We start from the raw sequence: 16,351 nt of genomic DNA on the forward strand, positions 1-16,351 counted from the left end.
GTGAGGAACATTCTGAAAAAGTAGGAAAAAGCCAAATGTGCATATTGAACAGTACATATTTTACATTTAAATTAGGAAAAGAGCTGCAAATCTGCAAAACTGGAAAATCTGGAAAAAAAATTATCAGTCCATTCGTTGAACACCCGGCACTCATGATCAATTTTCATTTACAATTCATCTTTGATATTTCCTCTGAAATTAACTGAAATTTATCAAGATAGGCTAGGGGGCACAACTTGCTGTGAATTGTATATCTATATACATAATCCCAGTCATTAAAGGAGCATATATCTTGATTGAAGAATAATATCAGGATGCCTTGAAATAAGGCTGTTAGTCAACTATTCGGTCTAAACATTTAGGTACCAACTTACATTAACGTTAGCGCCCAGCAAGCTAATGCAACAGTTGATACAGAAATTGGTCCCTGGTTGTCAGTATAGCTTACTGAGCTGTGATACTTTGAATGCTCAAGTTACATAAGCACATAATTCTCCCACCGGTATTAGGCTACTAGCTAGCAAGCTGATGCTAACTTTACCTCAGCAATATGTCAGTGACAAAACAGCTGCCTAGCTAACGTTAGCTTGTTCATTAACGATCAGTGAAATAAGTAACAAGCTTATGTTATATATAAAAATTACGACATACTCAAACTGAATACTGTTCAGTAGTAGGCTATAGAGAATTTGAAACCGAAAATAGCGTGCGGTGAGTAACCCAGAATACTTCCTACGTCTTTGATTTGCAAAGGTGGTTACCTCATGAACTCAATGTTTTTTAGCGCAGTGCTTTTAAAATGACTGTTGTAGCTAGCTGTGTTGTCCCAATTAATCTGCTGTGTCAAGGAGCGGGAGCCCTGATCTTCAATAATAAAAAATCTATTTAATGGGTTTAACTGTGCTTGCAGTCATCATTTAACATGAATTCAACATATCCTGAACTCAAATTTTATTTAATGTACAGTAGTTTCAACAGTACAAAAACTAGCTAGCTAATACAATCACTGTTGCCAAATTATTCAAAAGATGACTAACGTGAAACTGGTCGCTAAATAAATCTACACACGCCTATCACTATCATCTACTATACTTACAGTAGTCTTTACTCCGATCTAATGTCTGGTTTTTTTTTCTTTCCCTGAGGGGTGGGTCCATGTTTGAGGCCGACCCTACGCTTCCATTGCAGCGAATTTTGCATTTTTCTCATTCAGGTTGTATGGGGGTGAAATCAGATCGAATTTCGCCCCCATACAGCCTGAATGAGAGCAAAGCAAAATTCGCTGCAATGGAAGCATAGGGTATATACTGTACACTAGCCAGCAGAGGAAAAAAAATGTGTAATTTCAAGCAAAATGCACCTTAGGGCAGAAAGTCAAACTAAATAAACCAGAGGGCCAGATACAATATATCACATGCATTGCTTCGGGAGCCACCCAGAATGTGGGGGCCATATCCGGCCCGCGGGGACCACTACTGAAGACATTGGTGAAGGAGGTATCTGCACTGAGTCACCCGCCTGAGATTAACTTATCTCCCTCCTATGTTGTGGCCATGGCAAATGAGCTGAGAGAACTGAGAGACTTGGTGCATTGGCTCCAGGATGACAAGGACCGTCTTTTAATTGCCAATTGCCCTCTAATCCTGCTCCTCTTGATTGCTTGTTGTATACACTCAGAGAACGGAAGTGCCCAGTGTTTAGGGGAAGCTCTGGTATCTGCTCAAAATCTTTTGTTGCGCTCCAAGGGAGTTTCTTCTCTTGTAAGCAGTTAGAAGGAGAGTCTTTACAGGAGTATTCTCATACCCTTTGCTCTCTCATGGACAAGGTTTCACAATGTGCCCCTACTGAAGCACCTAGTTGGCCATGCCCTTGGTCTTTCCATGCTGCAGGTCCGAGCTGAAGCCATCCAGGTGGAGCGAGAGGGTAGGCCCAGTGAGTGCAGAAGGGGTAGGAGCTATTCTGTCCCTCCTCTGTGTGCTATGCAGAGCTTCTGGGCCATCCAGGCTGGCAAGCCTGCATTAGCTAGCCCAACCACTGCCGATATAGCAGAGTTGAAAGACCTGTTGCTAAAGCAACAGGAGCAACTTAATCAGCTCACCCAAAATCTTGCAGCCTTACAGGTACTGCTCTGCCCTGCTTGGTCCAGTCACCCAACCTCCATTATTTGTCAGCAGCCAGGACACTATGCTAGAGAGTGCGACAATAAGTGAGTTGACCCAATACATCGACTACTTCTCAGCCACCGGGAAACTAGGCACCTCCAATGTGCAGAGCCACACATTGGAAGGAGGCACTCTTGGCTTTGATGTACCTGGGCCAGTAAGCCAGTCTGTTTCCTCTTCCTTATTAGGTGAGTGCCCAAAAGTCGCCGTCAGATTAGGGGGGTAGTGGTAAATTGTTTTTTTAGATACAGGGTCAATGGTATCCACTATACTAGAGAACTTTTTCCAACAGCACCTCCAGGGTAAGTTCCAGGCTTGCTATTGGCTGCAGCTGCGGGTGCCTAATAGCTAGTTGGTAAAGAGATCCCTAAACATGGCTGGTTAGTTTTTAAGGACTCCCCGGAGCTACCATGCCCATCTGATGTGCCAGGAGTACTGGGCATGAACTGTTATGTTCCGTGGGTGTTTTGGATGCTGTTTTCTCCCTCTCTCTCTCTGAGTGTGTGTGTGTGTGTGTGTGTGTGTGTGTGTATGTGAATCCTTGCAGGCATACCCATTCACGGGCATTTGGTTAATCACCCCACCTGTTCCGAGGTGATTGGCCCCCTTTTTGGCGCCAACATTTAAAGAACCCGTTTCCGGGTGTTTGGAGGGCAGTACCGGAAACTGTTTTGGGAGCTGTACGGGAGCTGTTTTGGAGAGCTGTTGCAGAGAAAGAGCGGTAGTTATTTTCTTGGCTACTGTTTTTTTCTTTGTCTAATAAAGTCAAGATTATCTCTTATTTCGCTGTTGCATTTTTTTGTTGTTGTTACTTCCCTGACCCTAGACAGGGACATGACATGAACATCATAAGGAAATGTTATCTAGAGTTGTTTAGCCAGCACAGATCTGCTCTTTTTGACCTCCCTGCAGTTGCCCAGGTTTCAAGACAATGGCAAGAAGTAGGGCTGTGCGATATGACCAAAATCTCATATCCCGATATAGGTCATTTCATATCCCGATAATGATACATATCATGATATAGCACATTTTCTGTAAATTCAATGAATAAGTAGTTTATATAAAATGACCACATGGAAATGCCTATTTCTTATTTTGAATTATATACTTGACAAATAAAAAGTACTTACTCATATTTGATTATTTTTCTCCTTTTATTTAGAACCTTTGTGCAAATTTTCAATTTACGCCTTGTTTCCATATAGCTCTGTGTACGTATGTGAGTCAACCAGAAGTCCATACATTCCTATGGGAACCTCCGTGATCTCCGATGGGTTTATGAAACTCCTCCTTCCGTTTTTTTTAGGTCCAGAATTTGCCTTTGAGTGCGTTGAAAAAATTGAACTTTTGCGGCAGATTTCAGAGAGACTGTATGCACTGTGTGCCAGGAAGTTAATGGCATTGGAAAAATTAGCTGACGGGCTATTTCTTTCAATTCAGTTGCTTGACTAGTGATCGAAGTTAAATGAATAAAATAAAGTGAGAGTTCATTAAACATATTTTGAAGAAAGAATTTGCATAATCAGGCAACCTTTTGCATCAACATAAACACTGTGCTTTAACCAATAATCTTAAGAAATACAGATCATCTTTATCACTTTGATATGAAAACTTGATCTCCCTCCCATTCTACCACTATGACTTCCCTCCATTATATTGCCTCTCATTTGACATATAAATAGAGGTTGCTTCACCGTTGCATTCATTCCATGATGACACCGACACGAGCGAGAGTTATGTTTTGATCCATCTCCTTTTCCTTGCGTTGAACACTAGAGGGAATATTGCGTATATTATACTGAATTATGGACACCAAAAGGTCACACCGGTGTGATTTGCCATTTAGAGCGTATGCTAAAACCGGTGCGATTAAAACACTAGATTGGAAAAATTCTAGCTAATTTTAGCTTTGAGGAAACAGTGATTTAATGTTAAAAATATAGCAAATGCTAACTGAAAACTATGAGAAGCTTAATGACGCTAATGAAAACATAACGAACTATGTAATGTAACAAACACACTACCGTAGCATACCATTTACATCTATATTTATTTATTTAGCAGACGCTTTTATCCAAAGCGACTTACAAAAGTGCATACAGCAAGTATAGCGACAGTACGGGGACAGGATGTGTACAGTTCCACAATGAGACAGTTCTCAGCTGAGAGCAAGGTCTGTTTGAGGACACAGTACTATTAGATTTGTACAATTACAGCCTATAGGGCAACTAATACGATACACTTTCAAACGGCGGACTTCAACAACTTCAAACAGCGCAATGAGCGTCAGGGTAAAGGCGGCAACAAGAAAAAATTTAAAAAGCACAATTTAGAAAGCACAGCAATTTACGACAGCACTGATGGGGGGGGGGGGCAGCAATTGTGTACTGGGTCAGTCCAGGTAGAGTCTGAAGAGGTGCGTCTTCAGGCCCCGTCTGAAGGAATGGGGTGAAGAAGCTGTCCGTAGCGAGACAGGGAGTTCATTCCACCACTGGGGAGCGATGTAGGTGAAACTCCGATGTCTGGCAGAACGAGCACCTCCTGCCTTGACCATGCAAGGAGCGAGGCGTCCAGTTGCTGCTGAGCGCAGGGATCGGGCTGGTGTGTAGGGCATACCATAAAAATGCATTACGTGCGAAAGGGTTAAGCATGTAACAAAATATAAAACAATATAAAACATTAATCTATAAAATATAAAAAGTTAAATAGAAAACACTTTTCAGCTATAGTTCTGTCATGTTCACTCTCCTCCATTTTTGTTTGTGTTGCCTTCATGCAAATTTCCTGCCTGCATCCGTGCCGTGTGAAAGAACGCAAAGCGTCATCCAAATGATGAAAAATATTGCCGTAAAGTGTGTGATTTGTGACACAACGAAATAAACGATAGAGCATAATATGAAACGATAGACAATCTTCTATCGTCACACGATATATATCGTCATATCGCACAGCCCTAGCAAGAAGCTCTACAACTTTGTCATCAAGCCAAGATTAGGACCCCTAGCTCCACCGGGGTTGCAAAGGTTAGGGGCAGGAGATCCATCCAGGTACCTGCAGGTTCTATCAAATTAGTGGCAGCCACATGTTTACATCAGATTGAGGAGTCCCCTGGTTATGTCTTGGTTGAACCTTTTAGTAATACCCATTACTTACGGGATGGCCTCCTGCCCTGCTCAAAGCGCATCAGGGTACAGTCCATGTTCCAATTGTAAATGTGATTTGCTCCAGTGTCAGTCTCCACCCATGCCATCCTGTAGGGTTTTTGACCAATGCCCAGACCATAAGCTTGCCTCCATGGGTCACCAAGGTGGTAAGGCAACCAGGTAGGGTCACTGCCCCTGTTTACACGCAGACAGGACACATTAGTTCAGTCCAGGAACAGATCCAGGGAATGGACTTGTCTATACTCCACCAGCCAGAGCAGGACAAGGATAGGGAGCTGTTGTAGGTCCGCCTCTGTATTTTCAGTCCACGAAGGTGATCTTGGTTGCACCAACCAGGTGCCTGGTGGTTTTGAACTGTGTATTTAGCTAGTGGATATAAACAGATACCATTAACAGCATCTGATCGTCTCAAGACTGCTTTTTGTACCCCCTTCGGACTGTCTGAATTTAATTGAATGCCCTTTGGCTTGTGTAACGCCCGTAGCACTTTTCAAAGGGTCATGGAGAAGATGTTTGGGGATCAGACTGGGCAGTCACTGTTTCTTTACCTGGATGGCATTATTGTCAAAGGCAAAGCTGGAGAAGTGCTTCTTCTTTAGAAGGGAGGTTTGCTACTTGGGCCATCTCATTTATCAGGAGGGTGTTTCCACCGATCCAGAGAAAGTTTCTGCAGTGGGTCATTAGCCAAGGCCAACGAACATACCGGAGCTGCAGTCGTTCCAGGGTTTTGCCAGCTACTACCAGCAGTCCGTTGAAGGGTTCTCAAAGTTGGCTGCCCTACTGCATCATCTGGTGGCTGAGTGGGGTGGGATGAAGGGCTGCAAGGGTCGAGGGCCACTTCTAGAAGGTGCCTGGTCTAAGTAATGTGAGGAGAGCTTCCAGGATCTGAAGGTGAGACTTGTCAATGCCCCCACATTGGCCTTCATAAATTTCTCCCTCCTTTTCATCCTGGAGGTCAATGCCAGTCACCGTGGCAATGGAGCAGTGCTGTCCCAACAGGGTGATGTGAAGGTTCACCCTTTCGCATACGCAAAGCATTACTGTTCAATGGAACTTGAATTCCTGGGTTTGAAGTGAACAATGACAGACAAGTTTCATGAGTACTTGTGGGGCCAGCAGTGTGCTGTCTGAGCTGATAGTAATCCATTAAGCCATTTGGACACAGCTAAATTTGGCACCACTGAGCAATTCTGGGTTGCTGAGTTGGCAGTATTTAACTTTACCATCTTTTATTGGCCTGGTTGTACCAATAAAAATGCTGACTCTCTATCTAGGCAGTGCCTTGTGGTTTCCACTGATGTCCCACTGACATGTCCTTCCAGAAATCACCCTACCTGCTCCCTTGCAACAGGTCATTGGGGAAAGCCAACCACAGCCGGTCTGTCAAGCAACCATCAGAGTCTTTCCCACCCATACAACAGCAGAGTTAAAGAAGCTCCAAGAAGCAGACCCCACCATCTGTGCCTTCCTCCCCTTTTGGCATGAGCAAAGGTTGCGTAAACGGGCAGAGAGGGAGAACTTACCAGCAGCAACTCAAAGCCTATTGTGAGAGTGCGACAGGATCATGCCAGTAGAGGGGCTCCTGTACAGTAAAATCCTCAGACCTAACGGAGAAGAAGAAGTCCTACAGCTTCTGCTCCCTGAATACCTGAAAGCCCAGGTCCTGAAACAACTCCCATGATGGCCAAGGGCATCATGGCAGTGAAAGGACCACTGAACTTGTGAGGCAGAGGTGCTTTTGGCCTGGGATGGGTAGAGGTGCTTTTGGCCTGGGATGGGTAAGGACACCACAACTGTGGTGCCAACAGTGTGAACGGTATGCCTTTTTCCAAGCTCTCACAGCCACAGATTAGAGCCCCTATGGGCCATCTGCTACCATCAAGACCCAACGAGATTGTAGCAAATGATTTCTCCTTCCTGGAGCCCTCTAGGAATGGTGTTGAACAAGTTTTGGTGTTGATAGGTGTCTTTTCTAATTTCATGCAGGCCATACCTACCCAGGACCAGAGGAGCTCCACAGTGGCCAGCGTGCTTCTCAAGGGGTGGTTCTACCAGTATGGTATTCCTGCACGACTGCACTCTGATCAGGGCAGGAGCTTTGAGAGTGCCCTTGTACACCAGCTCTGCGACATGTATGGAATCAAAAAAGACCACCTTATACCATCCACAGGGAAATGGCCAGTGCAAGCAGTCTAATTGCACCATGCACAACCTGTTGCGTACACTCTCACTGGAACAGAAGAGCCATTGGCTCCAGTATCTCCTCCAGCTGGTGTTTAGTAGTGACACCACTATCCACCAGACCACAGGTGAGTCCCCACACTTCCTCATGTTCAGACAAGAACCCCAACTCCCTGTTGATTTCCACAGCTGAAGGGCAGCACCATCTGTGAATGGGTTCAAGAGCACCAGAGGCAACTCCAGGTAGTTTTGATGCTGTTCAGGAGAGGTTGCAGGTAGCTGCAGAGCGAAGAAATGCAAAGCATGACCAAAGGACCCTGAGCTGTGAGCTGGAGGTTGGACAGTTAATTTATCTTAGAGATTACTCAATACAGGGCAGCAACAAGATTCAGGAAGCCTGGGGGTCCACTGTCTACAAGGTTCTGCTGGAACCCAGTTCTGGTGGTACAGTGTATTCAGTGGCACGAGTGCATGACCTGGAGAAGGTACGCCAGGTTCATCAGAAGTGTGTAGCCCCATTACCCGAACTCACCACTAACACCGTAAGACGAAGAGGGTTCATATGCCTCCCCGCTGTTGACCTTGTACTCCTGCATAAGGGCTCCGTGCTGGTGGTGGGTGCAGCCTGGCTGCTAGTTGAGGGTACATCCTGGCCAGGTATTTGTCTAGTGCTGTTAGTTGGGGATGGCAATATGATGTGGGCAGTGAAGGCAAAGAGGACCTGGCCGGGTCAAGGTATTGCTGAGTTGAGAAAGATGCCAAGACTCCTGCAACGGGCCATCATCCTCTTCATCGCAGATGACACCTCTTGGTGACACCTGTGACTCGTCCTCCATGGAGTTGGGGTGAAGGCTCGGTAGGTCAGGCTTCATCACCTTATAAATAGACTTGAAACCCTTATCAGCCTCAGTGGACAGGCTTTGTCATGGTTCAAATCCTACTTATCTGATCATTATAAATATGTCCACATTAACAATGAATGCCACAAGCACACTATCTGTGCTTGGATTTCTGATTTTCTCATTATATGTGCTTCCTTTTCGCAATGTTACTCATAAACATAGCTTTAGGTTCCACTGCTACACAGACAACAGTCAGTTGTATGTATCAGTTAAACCCAATGAAGCTGAGCAACTCTTGAAGATGAAAAGAGATTAAAGATTAGAGATATAAAGAACTGGATGAATCACAGCTTTGTTCTCCTAAACTCATAAATTTATAACAATAAAGATGATAATAACAATCAAACTGTTTATGATTTATAAAGATGGGCACTTTCAATTCCCAGTTACAATGTTTTCATACAAAACAGAGACCCTTAACCCTTAAGAGCACTGAGTTTGTAAAATGGGAGAAGTGAATCAGAGTGCACTAAAGGCCCATGTGTTTTGTATGAATTTTACAAACAAAATTCTGAACAATTTTTTCAAAGCTATATTTCATACCGTTGCAAGGAGTGTTGCATGTCAGGATGAAGTTTCAACCAGTTTAATGTATTTAAAATATGTATATACATCATGTAAGCAATTAATTCCATAAACTGGTGCTATGAAGAACCACACATAGCAGAAAATATCTATTTCCTACAACTGTACCATCCCCATTATGTATATAAATAATAATGTGGCATTGTGCTGGTGTAAATGCTCATTTAAAGGTATTGTAGCAGAAATCTTGATTGGTTTACCACTGTCGCACCTTCGTCACACCTTCTACTCATTAAAGAGTTGTTGCCATCCTACATTACACTTGTGTCTAATACACTATTATTGCTACCTAAATCACCTAAATACCTAAATCAATTTGACATGTTGCCTTACATCTGCACCAATCAGCGTGTGATTAAAGCCGTTTTCACATATGAACTTTGGACAATGTCTGGAGAATCAGGTCTGCACATTGTCTGGACTTGCCCTTTCACACATGTAGCACACAACAGGAGCTTGTCCGTGTCAGACACGTTCTCACCTACTGGAAATACTCCGTTTGGTTTAGGCGAGGGGTGGCGCCTGGATAGACCGTGCAGGAGGCAGGACATGACGCAAAAAGTACGCTGCAGAAATTGCAGCGGCTGTATTCGAAACCGTCTACTGCATACTGTGTACTGCGTACTACACAAGTATATACTGTATACTGCATGCTATTTTTCAGTGTAGTACCCAGTATGCGACCATTAATGATTACATTTGTAGTACATTACATTGTCGCTTGAAATCATTGTGAGTTTAGAAACGTCCAGATTTCATTGTGGTATTTTCCAGTTAGACGCCACTCGCATTCTCACGAGTGAAACTTATTGGTTTATAAGTTATTGAACTTATAAGTTCAGGAAAAGTATTCACGAGTTGAAGTATTTTCAGGTTTTTTCTTTTCAATGTCTTACCTTTCGGTGGTACGGGCACATAATGTGGCACGGAGGAGTAGAAGGCGAACATAGCTATTGTACTTTTGGGTAACCTATAAAAAAATATCACACATAGCCATCCAAATGTTGCTACCGGTACACATAATTTATTATTAATTATACATTTATTATAACAGGAAGGTACGTTTTTGTTGTTCGTTATGTAATGTTAGGTCACCAGTTCACCTACCTCCCTATGCCTATCACTATTACTTAGCTACAGCTTAGCTAGCTACTAACCAGATAATAAACTACTAACCAACATTATTAATCATCTTAAGAGAAAAGTTTTAAAAAGTTTAAAAAAGACTCAAAATAGCATGTATTTGGACGTATCCGCAATGTCAATGAAAGAGTGGAAAGCAATATACAGGCAAGCAGAAAAGAGTATGTAGCAGATGTTTGTATTCTTCCAGTTTCGCGCCAGCCACATGATAGAAAGATAGAAACGTCATCAACACGCCCACTCGCTCGCCATGGATTCTCCAGAACATGACCTTCTCTATTCACACATGGACTCAATCCAACATTAGACAGACTTTGTACTAGGGAGCTGGCAGAGTGAAGTCCATCTCATGTCCAGTCCGACTGATTTGGACATTTGCATTCTCACATACAGCTCCTCCGGGTAATGGCTAGATAAGTTCCAGCTTTCAGTGCATGTCTGAAAGGGGCTTAAGTTTCTCCTTCATACATTCATATAGGTGTGTCTGTTCATTTCAGATGAATGTGCAATGGTTTCATATGTGTGTGAGCATTTCAGATGAGGGTATCCAAGGTAAAGATTGAATTATGCACCACACAGCACCTCATAGATGTCTGACAAAATTCGGTAACACTTTATTTTAAGGTGTGCTAATAAACCATTATTAAGTTGTTTGAAAACTCACTCTGGGTTCAGCGGAGTCAATTTGATCCCGAGCACTTAGTGAAAGCATTCTTTATACTGATACAGAGCTTTGATCAGTATAGACAATAATCAAATAACTATCAATAAGGGTGGGAATACATGTGGTGAAATACTGGGAGTTTGGTAATGAGATTATTTCGTCTTTGATCAGGATAGACAATAGAGTACTGGTGGTGAAATACTGGAGGTCTGGTAATTAGATTGTCTTCCCTAGCAAGAACACTTCTCAATCACCCATCGCTGGTTCCTTTAGAAGTGTCAATTGTCGCAGCAGCTAGCTGCCGCCAAAGTGAAAGTTGAAGTCTATGAGCAGGACTGTGGTTACAATAAGGCCATCTTAGACAAATGAATACAGGTATTAGCATACCTTAAGTGAGAGGATCTGTGCTATCTTATGCTGCACTGAGTGAGCTGGTTTAGGGATCTAGACCAAAATCTTACACTACCATGAAAATCCCTATGCATATTTCTTTTTTATATCTTTAAGGAGCCTACCAAGAATTCCATTATGATGTTTTTGGGCAAGCCATTCCTCCCACTCAATCATATGTTCAATTAGCAGTCCATCTGACTTGTTCCCCCTGAGCCTCCAAACCTGCTCTTTGTAGGTACGCCATGCCCTCTCTATGTGTTGGGTATGGGAGCCTGTTTGTGGGTCCACATACCATCTATTGTGATTCACAGTAAAATGGTTATATTCAAGGTTTGGCGAATTTCTGTAGGCCCGCCACTCATCACTTATGATGGAGGATCCATATTTCACATGGAGGACAATGATAGGGATAAGGTGTTTTCGGGATCGCTGGTCCACCAGGCGAAGGACAGGCCTTGTCTTTTGTGATCTCACACCCAGCATCCCAAAGACCCACTTCTTCCTTTTCCATGCCCCTGCCATTCTTCCTCTTCCATACTGTTCAGAAAAAAAATGCTCTGTGTTTTAGAATATATTATCTATTACAATCAAATCTGAAAAATAACAATACATTTATATTTATCATATATAACAATAACTTGCCTTCCTTTATGTCTGAAATGACTCTCATCAATAACAACAAATTCGCTTTGGCCACCAAGACTTTGACCTCTGCATCTCCTGTACTTCTTAATAGCCGATATACAGACATCACGTAGAACCTTTGTCATTTTTGTGAAGTTTGTTGAACTTCCTACTATGCCTTCTTGAATCATGTCCAGCTGGTGGAGTCTTAAGCCGTGAGCAAACCTTTAAAGAAAGATGTGTATGAATCTCATTGCTAAATGTCGCCACAATATATAATTGTTGCAGAGTTTATATTTCTAATTTTGACCATCAAGGGTTGTTGGCTCTATGAGCTGATCAAGTGTCTGCTGCAGACCTTAGTGTGAAAGGAGATGGTGAAATTATCCCTGCGTATGTTTACCAGCCATTGTCTTCTCAGGTCAGGATGGGTCGGAAAGCCATGGAAATTTAGTATGCCGTTAAATTGGGATGATGCCAAACAAAGTGAGACACAGCTAGGGGTGCAACGGATCACAAAACTCACGGTTCGGATGGTGTCACGGTTTTTCTGTCATGGATCAGATTATTTTTCGTATCAGCAAAAAAGGGGAAACAAATATCACTTTGCTTTCCATTTATTACTTAAAGAACTCAATGTATACATTTTACACTTGATCGTTGGACTTAACTGCCAGCTAGCTAGCTGACGTTAGTTTCAACTAATATGAACAGATAAAGCTGGGTGCTAGTTCTTTCATGAAATTAGCAAGTGATAGCTAGATTAGTAGCGGTATTATCTAGCTAGCAAGTTAATGTCAGTTGCAACTAGCTAGTCACTTAGCTAGGTAGTTGGCACAGATAGACACAAAGATTTTCATACAAATGTTCGAATAAACTTGCAAACATAAAACTATATCCAGATCCAAATTATTAACGTATGACTGTGAATAGTGAGCGAGTGAATGAGTGAGCGATTTTGGACGCAGCCTTCGTCTTCGCAACGCTTCTGCTAAGTAAGGTTGCTGGGTTTTAAAATGGCGCTTCTATCTTTTCACTGCAACTCTGCATCAAGATTTAGGAAATTATTACTTTAAAAAGAAACAGCGGCAGTAAAACTGTATTTCACACTATTATTATGGTTAAACTTTGCAATTAATCCAAGGTTCACATGCGTGCCAAACCGTGGGCGGGGATGCGTACAGATCACCGATCAACTACGGTCCGTTACACCACTAGACACAACAATGCTCGGAGTTTTTGAAAATGTTCCGTCTTGAACATTTTCTAGTGTACACTCATTGTGAAATAGTTTATTGGTAATTAACGTATACATGCTCACATAAATACAGAATGTACTGATAACAAATTTTAACTTGTCTACCCGTTCCCAACTGTCTTTTCACGCGAACACACACACGACCTGGCTATATAGCTAGCTAGCTATCTTCTCTGCTTCTCTGCAGACCACAACTAGGGTTGCCAACTGTCTCGGTTTGGCCAGGACATCCCATTCATTGGATGATTTTTATTTGTCCCTTAAGGGACAGCTCCTGCCCCGTATTCCAATCACAGCCTCCTTATTGTCAGTAGAGTGGTGTAAGCCAATAGTTGGTTATTATGTTTAAACGCGCCAAGTCCTTAAAAAACTGTCACGTGGCATTACTATGGGATACGTTGGTGGTGGTTCTGGTGTGATAGGTGAGTGCTGTGAGTTTCAAAATGAACAGTAAGCCTGCTAAAAAGAAAAGACTGTGCACCTACAATAAACAGTGGGAAACAAAAAAGCCGTGGGTTAAGCCAGTCATCGATGACTCAAGAAAAGCATTTTGCACTGTATGCCGCAGAGAGTTCTCAATTGGCCATGGTGGCGATAACGATTTGACTCAACATTCTAACTCAGACATGCACAAGAAGGCCATGCTAGCTAAAGGGGCTAGCAATATCAGTGCAGTACTTCGCGACATCTGCTGCCGAAAATGACAAAATTGCAACAGGTGAAGCCTCCTACGTGTACCATACCGTTAAACACGGACTCAGCTACAACAGCACCGATTGCCTTACTAAGCTAAACGGGACTTTGTTTCATGATTCAAATATTGCGAAGAAGATGCACTTGGGAAGAACAAAAGCTGAGATGATTACCATGAATGTTTTAGGACCAAAGACTGTGCGGGATGTTTTGTCTTACCTTTCTCCAGCCGAAGGTGAGTCTGTCTATTTTTCACTTGCCACCGATGCCTCTAATAAGGGAAACAGAAAAAAAAAAAAACAGGTATTTCTCTGTGTCCGATGGAGTGCAATCCAAGCTGCTTGACTTTTATGAAGACAGCGGTGAAACGGCAAATGGCATACACCAAACTCTAATGGCCTGTCTGGAAAAGTATGAGCTGGATATTAGAAACACCACAGCATATGCAGCAGATAATGCAAATGTGAACTTGGGGAAACATCACTCTGTTTACCAGTTACTCAGCAGCGCAAACGATTGCATTCTGAAAACTAATTGTCCAGCTCACATTGCTCATACTGCCGGCAAGCACGCCTGTGATCAGCTGTCAGTGGACATTGAGACAATTTTTTTGAAGATCCACAGCCACTTCTCAGTATTGGCTTCCCGAAGAGAGGAATTGCGTTCATTTTTTGCATTTGTTGACATTGAGTGGCATGAAATCCTGTGTCATGTTTGCACACGATGGCTCTCTCTTCATCCAGCTGTCAATCGTTTCCTAAGCCCCTTTCACCCATGCACTGAAAGCCGGAACGTATCCGGCCCTTACCCGGAGGAGCTGCTTGTGAGAATGCAAATGTCCGAATAAGTCGGACCGGACATGTGACGGACTTCTTTCTGCCAGCTCCCTAGTACAAAGTCCGCCTCATGTCGGAGTGAGACCATGTGTGAATAGAGCAGCCTTATTGTTACCTTACCTTATTGTTATAATAACTGTATAATTAATAATAAATTATGTGTACCGGTAGCACCATTTGGATGGCTATGTGTGATTTTTTTATAGGCTACCCAAAAGTACAATAGCTATGTTTGCCGTCTCCTCCTCCGTGCCACATTATGTCCCCGTACCACCGAAAGGTAAGACATTGAAAAGGAAAAACCTGAAAATACTTCAACTCGCGAATACTTTAGGTGATCTCGTCAATACTTTTCATGTCCTGCCTCCTGCACACTCTACACAGGCGCCGCCCCTCACCTAAACCAAACCTGAGTATTAACTGTAGGTGAGAATGCGTCTGTCATGGACAATCTCCTGTTGCGTGCTACATGTGTGAAAGAGCAATTCCGGCCAAGTTGCGTACCTGATTCTCCGCACTTTGTCCGGAGTTCATGTGTGAAAACGGCTCTAGAAAGCTGGCCTGCTCTTACCTCATACTTCAGGTCCCTTTGGGAGAACTGTCCTGTGGCACTGAAGAGAATTTTTCAGGATGAAGAAAAAACCAACACTGCTGAGATTTGTCTGTGCTTTTTCCACAACGTGGGGTGTGTTTTTGATCAACTTGTGAAGAAGCTAGAGGTAACAGCGCTCTGCATCACAGATGTTTATGAGGAAGTACGAATGTTCAAAATGAAGATGCTTCAGAGGAAACGGGACAGCTTTATGGATACCAGACCATGAATCTGATGGACAAACTGCTGCCAGCACAGAGGTCCAAGCTATAACAGGACTTTGTGATGTTTTATGACTCTGTCATTGTGTACATGGACAAGTGGTTTGACTTCTCATCAGAAAATGTAATGGTGCAACTGAAACCAATAGGCCTCTATGATGAGCTCTCCTTTGCTGACCTTCAGCAGATGGTGGCTGCCCTCAAACTGACAGACAGAGTCAATATGGATCAGGTGGTGGCTGCCCTCAAACTGACAGACAGAGTCAATATGGATCAGTTCTATGAATTGAGTTCTGTGCTAGCTGGGAAGAAATACAGAAAGCCAGACAAGATACCACAAAATCCACCAGTGAGAAGTGGGTGGCAGTTTTCCAAAATGTAGGGAAAGTGAATATGATCAACATATTCAGGATTGTCTCATTTGTCCTCAGTGTGCCAGGTTCAAATGCGTTTGTAGAGAGGATCTTCTCACTGATGGCCATTAAATGGTCAGACTCAAGAAACAGATGCAGCACAGAGCTGATCAGAAATGAACTTCTAGTATCTGTGAACTGTGACTTCTCTCTGGCTGTGCAGAAGGATAAGGGGCTGCTTGAATCAGTCAAGGGCATCAAGAAATATCCATGGAAGAAGTAGCCTAGATGGTGAGTCTTCTTTTGCATTGTTTGATAATTTATTTTGACTGAGGTTGACTGACAATTGCTTATTTAAGCCCCACATATAGCCTACCACTAGAGAACTGTATGTTTGCAGGTTAAGGCCAGCATTTTTCAAACTAATTATAGTAGCTAATTTGTTTCTGTCCTTTACTGCAGGGAAAGAGGAGGTCCATGAGACAGACAACTGAGGATAGCAACAGAGACAAAATAGAGAAAAACAACAGAAACAGGTCAGGACAGACAGAAAATTAAGTATAAGAGACAAAAAATTAAG

Source organism: Megalops cyprinoides, chromosome 8 (genome assembly GCF_013368585.1).
Source record: "Megalops cyprinoides isolate fMegCyp1 chromosome 8, fMegCyp1.pri, whole genome shotgun sequence".
Taxonomy (NCBI): Eukaryota; Metazoa; Chordata; class Actinopteri; order Elopiformes; family Megalopidae; genus Megalops; species Megalops cyprinoides.